General features: G+C 36.2%; 1 pseudogene; it reads right to left on the minus strand.

Annotated features, from left to right (window-relative positions):
• LOC131875369 (U-box domain-containing protein 33-like) overlaps window positions 1-14970 on the minus strand; it is a 104054-nt pseudogene that overhangs the window by 64104 nt on the left and 24980 nt on the right.

Raw genomic sequence — 14970 nt, forward strand, 5'->3', positions numbered from 1 at the left:
ATTAAATGTTGGTTATCTTAAGTGAAACTTAAGTAAACCTAAATAGCTAAACCACTATGTACTCCAACACCCAACTTGAAGTGTAACTTAGGGAGTACAACATGCAATATGAAATGTATTATGGGTCCTAGCCACATCATCATATTAGGTACCCATGTACAACTACCATGCAATGAACTCTCTCATAGATAGAGAAAAGGAGAAAAACCTTCTGGGAGAAAACTCCTCTCCAAAAGAGAGAACATGAAGGACTAAAAAGCCTCCAAATTAATATCCCAAAATAAGAACATGTAGAATGTCACTGAAGCATGAGGATGCAGACAATCGCTAAAGGAAGACTGATATGGTGTTGTAACTAAAGTACCTCCCAAATGAGGATCAAGATCCAGAAGATAAAAATCTATATGAGTGCTCCAAATAAAACTACTCCAACAATGATTAGATAAAAAAAACTACAATAACATCTATCAATTGAGAATATAGATGGCACATGAATCTGCATGAGAGACCGAATGACACTAGTCAACCAATGAAGTTGCATGAATGATCTCACCATCAGTGCTAAACTAATTCATGTTGAAAATATAGGTTCAATAGTCTAAAGAACTATTATCAATTGAGGAAGGTTCCCTCCATAAAATATGAATGCAAGAGTGCCTCAACTCACTCAAATCAAAACCAAGGAAGAATTAGCATGAACAGTAGAATACCCCCATAATGATAACTAGGGAGAGCCATGACAAATCCACTGAAACTATGTGTCACCGAGCAATAGATGAAGGAGAAGATATAACATCATAAGTGACAAAAATAGTACTTGCAACTAAACAAAGGGTATGCACTAAACTACACACATGCTTGAGGCAAGAATACTGAAGATCCTTTTGTTGTCATGGAGGGATGCTCACTTGAAAATGTTGTGATTGGTAAACAATAAAGTCACTATACAATCCCCCATGCCACTTTATAATACAATGTGAGTACAATAATATGACACGTGTGCAAAAAACTCCAAAAGACATGAATGTGACACTGCATCTCAATGCGTCTACAAGAAAGTGCTTACAAAAGATGCTCAATTGATCAAAAAGGAAAAAAACGCTCAAGAAAATACTTGGATCAATACATAATGCATGGAACCACCTTTTCTATGATACCTCGTTTGCCAAAAATTGAAACTGCACACCCAAGTAATGGTCATTTGAAGGCAAAACTCCCAATTAGTGCCCAAAGGTGAAAAAATGTCGCGTGCCACCCCATACTCAACCATGAGAGCTAATCCAAAAGTCAATTAGCTTCCACACATGCTTGAGAATGACTAACACCAACGCATTAAGTCCACTAATACCATGGAACCTGACACAAAGGTGAAATCCCACAAATAGCACCATTGGAGTCAACTTCACACAAGCTCACAACACCACTCGAGCAAGCTTAAAATGCAAATCAGTAATAATGTAGTTGATTGCTAACTTTGGAAAAAATGACTACCTTTGGCCTATATAATGTGCCACAAATGATCTGATCAATGTAAGGATGCACACTTTGCAAAGTGTATGGCCACAGCTTAAGGCGAACAATCCTCACTAGTCATCTTGCCACTGATTATGAAGGGCGACCCAAGGCAAAAATAACTGCCAAACACCATGTGCCTTCAAGAGGAAGGTCACAAGCTAAAGAAAAACCTACACACTTCAATCTAATGGCACAAATATTTATACTGACATTGGAAAGCACCGAGTATGGCACTTGCGCCAAATGAGAATGGTGCACCAAAATGTCAACCTTGGTACCCTACGTAAATCGTGGATACTATATAGCCCACGAACCAAGGATATATAGTATGATAAGGAACACACGACCTACTTTGTAAACCTTCCAACAATCAAAGATAAGGAACACACAACTTACTTTGTAAACCTTCCAACAATTGAGCCGATTTGGAACTAACGAATATGATGAGACTGTTGCATAGCATATGTGATCTGTAAAATCCTTTAATTCGCCAAAGAGGCACTAATAGTAAATAGAAAGCTCATGGTGATCTACAAAACTTATTGTGGCACCAAAGCAAACACATAGGTTGATCCTTCCATAAATAAAGTTTGATCACTGTCAAACAAAGCGCAACCAACCTGTAAGCAGAGGAAAAGATATAAAACACAGAAACATATTACTACTACAATATAAAAATATAATTTTATTGAATGACATGCTACAACATAGAAAAAATAAAGAGAATTTTTCTTTTATTAACTCTCATCGAAATTCATTACACTTGTCTATTATTTATAGAGAATTTCATCCTACATAACTAGAAGATAAGACAATCTGTCTTCTCCAAACATGGACGAATAATACACCGATCATAACAGTTTATACGGTGGATAGAATATGAAATCAGAAAACTAACTGTCTAATAACTATGCATGAACAAATATCGCCCAAATCATTGGAAATCATGGGGAACATGTTTGAACTAACTGTTTGCATAACGGTGGATAGAGATACGAGAACAAAGCCAACTGTAGAGTTCAGTTAGAGAGAACTGACTATTTCCTTTTATTTCTTGTGGTCTCTATTTTATTACAAAATGTGACTGCATGCAATTTGGATCTGAAGAAATTAACTTAAGCTATACATTCCTCCTTAATTTATTCTACTAACAATTTCAACATCTATTATTCCTAAATTTAATCATAAATACTCAAAGTTTTCTCTAGGCAATTCTTTAGTGAAAATATCAGCTAACTGATTTTCAGATCTCCAAAATTTGAGATAGATTTCTCCATTATTGACAAATTCTCTAATGAAATGATATCTTGTATCAATATACATGCTCTTTCGGTGAAAAGCATGATTTTTGATAGTGCAATTGCTGATTTGTTATCACAAAATATTGGTGTAGGCTCCTCTTGTACTTGCAGTAGATCCTTCAATATTCTTCTCATCTAGATTCCTTGGCTGGTTGTTGATGTGATTGCTACATACTCAGCTTCAACTAATGAGAGCGTCACTATGGCTTGCTTCTTTGATTCTGATGAGATTGCACCTGTACCACAATGAAAAACATATCCAAAAGTGCTCTTCCTATCATCAATATTACCTGCAAAATCACTATTAGTATAACCAACCAAATCAAACTCATTAGTGGCGGAATATAAAAAATTCCATTTCCCTTGGATCCTACAACATATCTCAATATCTTTTTTCTGACCTGCCAATGTGAGTCTTTTGGTGACTCCATGAATCTTGAGATTAAACTAACACCATACATGATGTTCGACCTTATAGCTTTGAGATACATGAGACTTCCAACAAGTCTCTTAAACAAAGTTGGATCAACATTTGACCCCTTGTCCTCTCTGCTTAGTTTTGTTCCTATTGAAACTGTAGTTGGTGTTGATTTACTATTCAACATTATGAATTTTCTCAATACATCCTTGATATACTTAGATTGATAAATAAAAATTCCTTTATTAGATTGAACTACCTAAATGCCTAAAAAGTATCTCATCAAACCCAAATCTTTCATTTCAAATTCCTTCATCCTTGCTGATTTAAAAGTATCTATAAACAAATTCCTAGTACAAATTAAATCATCAACATATAAGCACACAATCAAAATCTGAACTTCTTTATTAATATTTGTGTATAAAGTGGGTTCATTACTACTTTTACTAAAACCATTTCTTGTTATGTATGAATCAATCCCGCTATACCATGCTCTAGGTGTTTGTTTGAGACCATAGATCACCTTATTCAGTCTATAGACCTTGTCTTCATGTCTGTGCACTTCATATCCTGGTGGCTGTTTCACATACACTTCTTCTAGAAAACCATTTAAGAAAGCTGATTTCACATCCATTTGAAAAACTTTCCAATTATTTTGTTTAGCTATTGCTAAAACCATTCTAATAGTATCAAGCCTATCAAGTGGAGAAAATCTTTCATTATAATCAATTCCAAGTTGTTGTGGAAAACCTTTTGCTACTAATCTAGCCTTATGTTTATCAATTTAACCTTCTCCATTAAATTTGGTTTTATAAACCCATTTGACACCAATGCAATCTTTACCTTCAGGTAAATCAACAAGCTTCCATGTCTGATTTCTTTCAATGGAATCAATTTATTCATACATGGCTTTGACCCAATGTTCCTCCTTAACTGCTTCAAAACACATAAGATGACAAGAGAATAAAGAAAAAATTGAACAAAAATCCAAGCATTCTTCACCTTGTTCATATATATCTTTCACGCTTCTCATTTTCTTACCTTTTGATGTAGCAAATGTAGGAGTTGTCTCATTGCCTACTTTTGGAGTGGGATGCTCTACATGTCTTGTTGATTGACATTGCACAAGATTTCTTGGTGGAGTTCTTGGTCCTATTTGATTTGGGTGATCAACTTGTCGTTCTTGTTCTTCTTCATTATTTGGTATAATTGGTGCTCCAATTGTGACTACATTGTCAACATTTCCATTCCATGCTTCTTCCTCCCTAAATATTATATCCTTGCTAGTAATCATTTTCTTTGAAATGGGGTTATATAGTCTGTAAACTTTTAATTGCTCCCTATAACCAATGAAAATACATTTTTCACTCTTATCATCCAATTTTCTTCTTATTTCAGCTGGAACTAAAACATATGCAACACATCCAAAGATTTTAAAATGAGATATAGGATGTTTCTTACCACTCCATGTTTCTTTCTCAAGGGATTTTGTCTTTAACACTCTTCGTGGGACTTATATTCAGAATGTATAGTGCACATGCTACTACTTCAACCCAAAAATCATTAGATAAGTTTTTAGCCTTTAGCATAATTCTGTTGGGAAAAATGGTGTCTCAACCTTGCATTTATGTGAGGTTACTATTTATAGTAAGTTTTTATTTGAGCACGAAATGGTGCGAAACTCTCCCTGAAGCTTCTGGTTGGCTAGATAAGCATTCCGGTAAAGTTTCGTTGCAAGGTCACAGCTAGTTTTGAAGATATTAAAGTTTTCGTCTTGGAGGGGTGCAATAAAATGTTTAAACTTAATTTTGGGGACTTTAGAGGCTCCGAAACGCCCTGAAAAGTGGCCGTAACCGGTGAAGCCGGTTATGAGGTGATAGAGCACTTCACGAGCTTTCCGGCGCTTCAAACGGTTCGTCAATCGGACACCCGGTTCTCAAGTTATGGCCTCCGAAAGTTTGTACTCCTGAAATAAGAAAAATAATTTGTATCGAATACATAAATGAGCTGTAAAAGGGAGCGACACGTGTTGATGTGTGCTTTAACATGTCATAGAAGGGAGATAAGGTCGGCTACACCTTATTGGGTGGTTTTAGCCCATGGTTTTGTAATACCGTTTGACGGTTTCTTGTATTGTATCTCCTATTTATGAGGTGTGTGAGATAGAGGTTGTGTGTAAGAGTCTTATGGCTATTGAGTTGCCTCTGAATCTCTGATTAGTGCTACTCCTGCGAAGAGCTTGCTCTGCAAGTATTTTGTAATCTATTTTTGATTGCTGAATAAAATATTGAGCTGCTTTTGGAGGGTGGGGTTTTTCTCCCGAAAGGGTTTTCCCCACGTAAATCATTGTGTTGTGGTATGATTGCTATTATATCTATTTCTATTTTCTGTAACTGTTGTAATGATCTGAAAAAGTTTTGCATTACCCTCCTCTCAAGGTTAGTGTAGGAAGTTGTTTCCGCTACTTAACTTCCTTACAAGTGGTATCAGAGCCTGATCACCTTTGGTTTCAATTGTGGGCAGTTGGGTTTTTTGAACTAATCCAGATTTGAGTGGGAGCTTGTGCAGAAGACACTTTTTGATCCTGTTGCAGGAATATTCAGATGGCGAGTTCGTCAGGGAGAATAGAGGTGGAGAAATTTAATGGAAGTAATTTTGAGATGTGGAAGCTGAAGATGGAAGATCTGCTAATAGATCGAGATCTTTGGGATGTTGTTGATGCGAATGTCCAAAGGCCCTCAGATCCTACTGCGGCAGCTCAGTATGATGTTATGGACCGAAAAGCCAAGGGTCTAATCAGACTGTGCCTGGCAGACTCTGTTCTAATCAATGTCCATGAAGAGAACTCTGCAAAGAAGCTATGGACTAAGCTTGGTGAGATGTATCAAGTGAAATCTTTATTAAATCAAATTTTCTTAAGAAAGAAATTGTATTCCTTGAAGATGGAAGAGGGTGGACGAATTGCAGACCACCTAGAAGCATTCAATATGATTGTGGCTCAATTAGTATCCGTCGGTGTTAAGATGGACGAGGAGGAGAAATGTCAGATCTTGCTTTGTTCTTTGCCTGATTCGTGGGATTCTCTTGTTATGGCTATCGGTAGTACTTCTGTTGTTTTGAAATCTGAAGACGTGGTGGGTGCCCTACTCGGTGAAGAGATGCGAAGGAAGGTATCCATCAGTTCAAAGGAAGCCCTAACCGTTCGTGGAAGACCTAAGGAGAAAGGCAAGAAGAATGAGAAGCGCGGCAAGTCCAAATCCAAAGGGAGATCGAAATCTCCTGGAAAGTCCAAAGTCATTTGCTGGAATTGCGGCAAATCGGGTCACATCCGTAAGGACTGCAAAGAAGAAAAGAAGAAGAAAAAGAAAAAGTTCGATTCTGATTCTGAGTCCGACAAGGAAGATGGCGATGCATTTATTGCGGCTTTGGTGACTCATGCAGGTAATGATGCCTGGCTAATTGACTCAGGTGCATCTTTTCATATGACTTCCAATAGAGATTGGTTTTCTGAATATGAAGGATTTAATGGAGGTAAGGTGTACTTGGGTGATGATTCACAACTAGACATTGTTGGTCGAGGTAAAGTTAGAATCAGGTTTTCTGATGGTAGAATAAAAAGGATTAATGGTGTGCTGCATATCCCTGGATTAAAACGAAACTTGTTATCTGTGAGCAAACTGATAGATACAGGTGTGCAGGTAGTCTTTTCTGAAGCAGGATGTAAGATGATTAAGGGTGCTATGGTAGTTGCTAGAGGTGTCAGGTTTGGCACTTTGTATAAGCTTGAAGCATACACTGTTGAGTGTAATAGCACTTCTGTAAAAAGTAAATCTACGGATACTTCACTGGAAGATTTGAAGGTTTCACCTTCAGCAGATGGAAATGGTTTTTGGGTACCTAAGGGTGCTCTTTCATCTGAAGCAAAGTTACCTGCAGAGAAGACTATGTTATGGCACCAGAGACTTGGCCACATTGGAGAAAAGGGTCTAAGGACCTTGAAAAATAAAAACCTTGTTGAAGGTTTGAATGACTGTAACCTTGACTTTGATTTCTGTGAGCATTGCATTTATGGAAAACAAAACCGCGTTCAGTTTTACTCGAGTTCTCATAAAACTTGTGGTGTTTTGGATCTTATCCATTCTGATGTGTTTGGTCCAGTAGATGTCTCTTCGATTGGAAAATCCACATATTATGTTTCATTTATTGATGATTTTAGTAGAAGGACATGGGTTTATTTTCTAAAGAGTAAATCTGAAGTTTTTAGTCGTTTTAAAGAATTTAAAGCAATGGTTGAGTTGCAGACTGGAAAGAAAATAAAATGTTTGAGAACTGATAATGGCGGTGAGTTTTGCTCTAATGATTTTGATAGATTCTGTAAAGACTGTGGAATTAACAGGCAGAAGACAACTCCGTATTCTCCACAGCAGAATGGAGTTGTAGAAAGAATGAACAGGACACTGATGGAAAAGGCTAGGAGTATGTTGAGTGGTGCTGGTCTTGAACAAAAGTTTTGGGCTGAAGCTGTTGCCACTGCTTGCTACCTGATTAACAGGTCTCCTACATCAGCTCTTGTTGATAAAACGCCTATGGAAGCATGGTCAGGTCACAAACCTTCATTGAGACATCTTAGAGTTTTTGGTTGCGAGGCATATGCACATGTGCCAAAGGAGAAGCGAACAAAGTTGGAGAACAAGGCTGTGAAATGTATCTTCATCGGGTATGGTTATGGTGTGAAAGGATACAAGCTTTGGGACCCTGTTGCACAAAAGGTAATTCACAGTAGAAGTGTTATTTTTAGAGAAATTAAGTCTCCTTCTGTTACATTGCAGCCAGAACAGACTAAAAAAGAAGATGTGATTCAACTTCCTTCTACACCTGAAAGAGTTGAATCGAGACCCCTAGATAGGCAAGAATTTGAGGAGAGCTCGTCTAGCTCTGAATCTTCAGAAGAGGAGGAAGAACCTCCAACTCAGCTTGTTCGAAGGTCTACAAGACATAGACAACCACCTGAAAGGTATTCACCTGATGATTGGAGATGTATTTTTGCTCTGAATACTAGTGTGGATGAACCAAAATCTGTAGAAGAGGCATTAGGTATGAATGATGCAGAATCCTGGAAGATTGCTATGGAGGAAGAAATGGCAGCTTTGAAAAAGAATGATACATGGGATCTTGTACCATTGCCTGAAGGACGAAAACCTGTTGGTTGTAAATGGGTGTTCAAGAAAAAGATTGGTTCAGATGGAAGCATTGAGAAGTATAAAGCAAGGTTGGTTGCAAAAGGCTACTCTCAGGTTGAGGGTGTTGATTACGGTGAGATATTTTCTCCTGTTGCAAAAATGACGTCCATTAGATTTTTGCTTTCTATTGCTACTGCTTATGATTTAGAGGTTGAGCAAATGGATGTGAAAACTGCTTTCCTTCATGGTGATTTGGAGGAAGATATTTATATGACACAGCCGGAGCACTATGTGGTGAAAGGCAAAAGTAATTTGGTCTGTAAATTGAAGAAATCTTTGTATGGCCTCAAACAAAGTCCTAGGATGTGGTACCAGAAATTTGATACATATGTGTTGAGTTTGGGATTTGAACGTTCTAAATCAGATCACTGTGTTTATTATAAATCTTATGGTGATCATTTCTTATTCATTGCATTGTATGTTGATGATATGTTATTCATTGGTAAACGGAAAGGTATGATTTCAGAACTGAAGTCTCAGCTCGCTGCTAAATTTGAAATGAAAGATCTTGGTGCAGCAAAGCACATTCTTGGGATGGAAATTAGAAGAGATAGGGTAAACAAAAAGTTATGGCTAGGCCAGAGTAAGTATGTGAATTCAGTGTTACAGAGGTTCAACATGCAGAATTGTAGACCATTGAGTGTTCCTTTTACAGTTGGAACGAAACTATCTGTTTCAGATTGTCCTACATCCCCATTGGAGATGGAAGACATGAGCAGAGTGCCTTACCAAAGTGCAGTTGGAAGCTTGATGTATGCTATGGTCTGTACTAGACCAGATATTGCCCAAGCAGTGGGAGTACTTTCTAGATATATGTCTAATCCTGGTAGAGTTCATTGGGATGCAGTCAAAAGAGTCTTCAGATATTTGAAGGGTACTTCAGAGTATTCTTTGTGTTATCATGGTAATTCAGTTGGAGACATGACTTCCCTTGATATCCATGGTTATGTAGATTCAGATTGGGCAGGTGATATTGATAGCAGAAGATCCACCAGTGCTTATGTGTTTACTTTGTTTGGTGGTGCAATTAGTTGGATGAGTAAGCGACAGGCTGTGGTTGCTTTATCCACTACTGAAGCGGAGTATATGGCAGCTACTCATGCTTGTAAAGAGGCCATTTGGCTTAAGAGACTGTGTTTGGATATTGGAATAAAACAAGGTATAGTGACAGTTTACTGTGATAGTCAGAGTGCAATTAGCCTAGCTAAGAACCCGACATTTCATGCCCGGACCAAACATATTGATATTCAGTATCATTTTGTTAGAGATATGGTCGAAGATGGTAGGGTGAAGCTGGTTAAGGTGGAAACTTTGATGAATGTTGCAGATGCTTTAACTAAGGCAGTGAGCACAGATAAGTTCAGATGGTGTTCAGAGTCTATGGGCCTTATGGCCCCTAGCAATTGATTCATTGTGTTGACATTCCCTTTCGCTCATGCAAGGTGTTCGACAAGTGGGAGATTTGTTGGGAAAAATGGTGTCTCAACCTTGCATTTATGTGAGGTTACTATTTATAGTAAGTTTTTATTTGAGCACGAAATGGTGCGAAACTCTCCCTGAAGCTTCTGGTTGGCTAGATAAGCATTCCGGTAAAGTTTCGTTGCAAGGTCACAGCTAGTTTTGAAGATATTAAAGTTTTCGTCTTGGAGGGGTGCAATAAAATGTTTAAACTTAATTTTGGGGACTTTAGAGGCTCCGAAACGCCCTGAAAAGTGGCCGTAACTGGTGAAGCTGGTTACGAGGTGATAGAGCACTTCGCGAGCTTTCCGGCACTTCAAACGGTTCGTCAATCGGACACCCGGTTCTCAAGTTATGGCCTCCGGAAGTTTGTACTCCTGAAATAAGAAAAATAATTTGTATCGAATACATAAATGAGCTGTAAAAGGGAGCGACACGTGTTGATGTGTGCTTTAACATGTCATAGAAGGGAGATAAGGTCGGCTACACCTTATTGGGTGGTTTTAGCCCATGGTTTTGTAATACCGTTTGACGGTTTCTTGTATTGTATCTCCTATTTATGAGGTGTGTGAGATAGAGGTTGTGTGTAAGAGTCTTATGGCTATTGAGTTGCCTCTGAATCTCTGATTAGTGCTACTCCTGCGAAGAGCTTGCTCTGCAAGTATTTTGTAATCTGTTTTTGATTGCTGAATAAAATATTGAGCTTCTTTTGGAGGGTGGGGTTTTTCTCCCGAAAGGGTTTTCCCCACGTAAATCATTGTGTTGTGGTATGATTGCTATTATATCTATTTCTATTTTCTGTAACTGTTGTAATGATCTGAAAAAGTTTTGCATTACCCTCCTCTCAAGGTTAGTGTAGGAAGTTGTTTCCGCTACTTAACTTCCTTACAAATTCTTGTCATCTCCATTATGGTTCTATTTTTTCTCTCTGCTACACTATTCTATTGTGGTATGTACCTAGTTGTAAATTGGTTCTTGATGCCCTAATTTCTACAAAAATCCAAAAATTCCTTAGAATTATATTCACCACCTCTATCAAATTTGAGTACCTTTATGAAGAGACCACTTTTCTTTTCCACCATTCATTTGAACTCATTAAACCTATTGAAAGCACCATACTTCTCCTTGAGAAAGTATGTCCAAGTTTTCTTGCTGAAATCATCAATTAATGCCAAAAAATATAGATTTCCTCCTAAGGATGGGGTTTGCATTGGACCACAAATGTTAGTATGAACTAGATCCAAAGGTACTTTTTCTCTAGTTGAACTTCCTATTGGAAATATTTCTCTATGTTGTTTTACCATTATACAACTTTCACAAGAATTTGTAGGTTGCATGATAGGTGGAAAACCTTTTACCATATTCTTCCTCTGCAATAAACTCAATCCATCAAAATTAAGGTGTCCATACCTCAAATGCCAGAGCCATGTCTGGTCTAAAGGAGAAACATCCAGTTCTTGGTTATCTTAACCGTGGCAATCAACCTATCACTAGGATTTCTATCCAAGATTGTGCAAACATCATTATTAAAGGTAACTCTATACCCTTTCTCAATTAATTGGCCAACACTTATTAGATTATGTTTTAATCTAGACATATAATAAACATCAAGAATAAACATTTTTTCTCCATTTTTAGTGAATACATGCATAACACCTTTCCCCATTACAGATACTACAATATCATTTCGTATTTTTATTTTAGATTTCACAAAATCATCCAAACTAGAAAATAGTTCTCTATTTCTAGTCATGTGGTTAATATAGACACTATCTAGAAACCATACATCATTAAAGATTTCTTTTGTGACATTGCAAGTTATGAATAAACTACCTAAATTATTATGAGATACATCTGAATAATTTGCACCAAGTTTTTCAAATTCTACTTTTTTCTTCCTACATTCATTTAGAAAATGATCACATTTCTTACAATAATAGCATTGAATATTGGATTTGTCAAACCTTGATGATTGTTCTTAAGATTGGTTTCTACCATGCCCTCTCTTATTGAAACTGCAATTGGACTCATTGGTCCTTTCTCCTTAATTTCGACCATATGCTACTACATTTAAAATTCCCTTGCTAGTGACTATAGTCTTTTCTTTTGTCTCTTTTTGATATCGATAACCAAATCTTTAGAGTTTCTTCGATATTTTCTTTTCTTGATAACTTTTATCTAACCATCTCTTGATCTTCAAATCTTTCCTTTCTTTTGGCTTCCTCCAATTGCCATGGCATTCCTTCAAACCTTAAAAACTTCAATTTGAATCTTCTTGCAAACTCACTATTTGTAGACATCTTGCTAGACAATATTTTCCTTTGACCTAAATTTAATCTTTGATGATTTCTCTCATTCACAAATGAACTTTTATATCTGAACAAATTTTGATCATATTTGTAACTGTTTGCCAGCTTGATCCATAATTCCATCCATAATCTATTTTCATGCAAACCTATCATAGATTTTTTATTCCAACATGTCTTTTCAAAATGATTCTTCAAAATCCACATAGGGTACACAGATGTAGATCCCAACAATTATTTTCTTTATGTCCTTCTCATGACAATGCAAACATTGAATACTTTTAGCTTCTATTCATGAACTTGAAATACTAGGAACTTCAAATCTATCTTTCTTATCATATCAGAGACCTTCATTCTTAGGCCTCATAACCGACTGAATGGGCTCCTAAATTCCTTGTCCATGTTTTCCTAATCCTTTTCCTTCATAACCCATTTTCTGCATCATCTTCCAACTACCATTATTTTTAAAATAGCTTTTGTCATCAACATCACAAATCATATTTGAGGATTTATGCATATCCTTACCTTCAACTTGACCATCTTCACTTGAACAAACTTTAGGGTCATCATCCATATCAACTAATTGATCAAGTGAACAAAGCAAATCTTCTATGCCACATGATACATCATAACTAATGGCTTTTATTTCAAAATCTTATTTTCTTTTTCCAACAATTTCAACTTGTTTTCCAAATATTCATTCTCTTTCTCGACTTCATGAAACAATTTTAATTCTGCTTCTAATTCTCTATTTCTTACTTTAATATTATAATCTCCATTTATTTTTCATGCTTTTGAATTTCAAACAAATACTTGCATCTTTATTTTCTAAACTCCTTTAAATTTTCTATCAACTGTGAATTACACTTCTTAATTTCTAGGTTAATTCTTCCTTTAAAAGATCTTTTTCACAAATTAGATTTGCATTTTCTTTCCTTACTTTTTTTCCATCTTTCCCATTGACACAAATAAATTTAACTCACCTTGTATGCTTGATTGCGAGTCAAGAAACTCTTCACCTTTTACCAAATCTACAAAATTTGTCTTTGAGACTGCAAACTATGATTTACTCCTCAAGTTCTTCACCATCATCATCTTCAGAACAAAACTTACAACAATCCTTCCTCTTGTAATTGTTTTCTGTTTTCTAAAGTTGCAACTTTCTTAGTAACTTCACTTTGACTGGTTATCCCTGTGTTTTGATGGTCTTTATGATTGGGTCTTCTTTCTTTAGATGGCAACACAATCTGCATCACACAACGATTTGCAAAGCATAGGTAGCTATTCACAACTGAAACTTAAATTCCTTACACTTAGTGGTTGACTCTTTTCTAGGCATGTAGATTTTCTTTAATTTTCTATAGTCATTATCGATTTCATATTTTCAAACTATTGGACAATAATCTTGATACCATCTTTGGCAATCTTCTACACAACAATGATTCCTCTCTATCTGTTGTGATATTCTCTTACAAGGTTCTACAATCATCCTTTTCCAAATAGCCCACAACTTCGTTGACTAGCACTAGTAGTCTTTCATTCTCTTGGCTATGGCCTCTTAGAAACCAAACAACATATTTTTAGCATCTTTGATCATTCTGCAAAACTTCAATTTAACAGCTTACTGCAACTTTAATCTTTTATTTAATTTCCAAACCTTCCATGATCTTTCCACTCTAATACCGATCTGAAAGAAAAGATAAAAATAGAGCATACATAGAAATATACTGCTATAGCAGAAAATTATTTTAACTTTTCATTGATTACAAAAATTATATTACATTGTCTTTTAATAAGAAACTTGACACCATTGATTAGGGGATTAAATAAAACAAAACTAACTGTTCAACATACTAGTTTTTATTGTAGATTAGTGATTAAAACAGATGGCTAACTAGAGATAACTATCTACTAACCTATGCATGCATGCTAACTATCTCATAACCTATGCATGTTCTCTACATTATTCAAAGGATTACAACTGACAATGCACGCCAATGTTGCATGATGGTAACATTTAGTTGAATGACGGTGAGACTACAAACTAGAAGTTGAATGGGGAGAAATTAGAAGAAGAAGTTTATTGTGTAGATAGTAGTTTACAAATCATAAAACCAAACAAAAAACTAAAAGATTCTTTATTATGTAGTAGTTTGTTTTATTAGCTAGAAAAAACAAAAAACATGATCTTCTTCATTCCAACGCATCATTTGTATCTTCAATCTCCCCCTAAATGATGAATGAAGGTGAGTCCCAATTGAATTATGAAAGTAACACAAGTCGATACTGGAAGAGCTTTGGTGAAGATATCAACAACTTGTTCAAATGAAGGATAGAATTGCAACTCCACTTGTCCATCTTGAACCAAGTCACGAATGTAATGATATTAGATCTCTATGTTCTTTGTTCTTGCATGAAACACTAGATTCTATGTCATGGCAATAGTGCTCGTGTTCTCACAACATATTGTGGTTGGATTCTCAGGAACCAAATATAGATATGTCAATATCCTTCTAATCCATATTGCTTGAGAACTTGCTAATGAAGTTGTCATGTATTCCACTTCTACTGAAGAAAGAGCCACGATTGTCTGTTTCTTACTACTCCAAGATATAACTCGAGAGCCAAATGAAAAAACATACCTATATGTTGATTTTCTATCATCCACTTAACCAACCCAATTAGAATCTATGTAACCAACTAGCTCAAACTTTTTAGTGGGAGAATACTGA

The sequence above is a fragment of the Cryptomeria japonica genome, chromosome 4 (genome assembly GCF_030272615.1).
Source record: "Cryptomeria japonica chromosome 4, Sugi_1.0, whole genome shotgun sequence".
In the NCBI taxonomy this organism is placed as follows: Eukaryota; Viridiplantae; Streptophyta; class Pinopsida; order Cupressales; family Cupressaceae; genus Cryptomeria; species Cryptomeria japonica.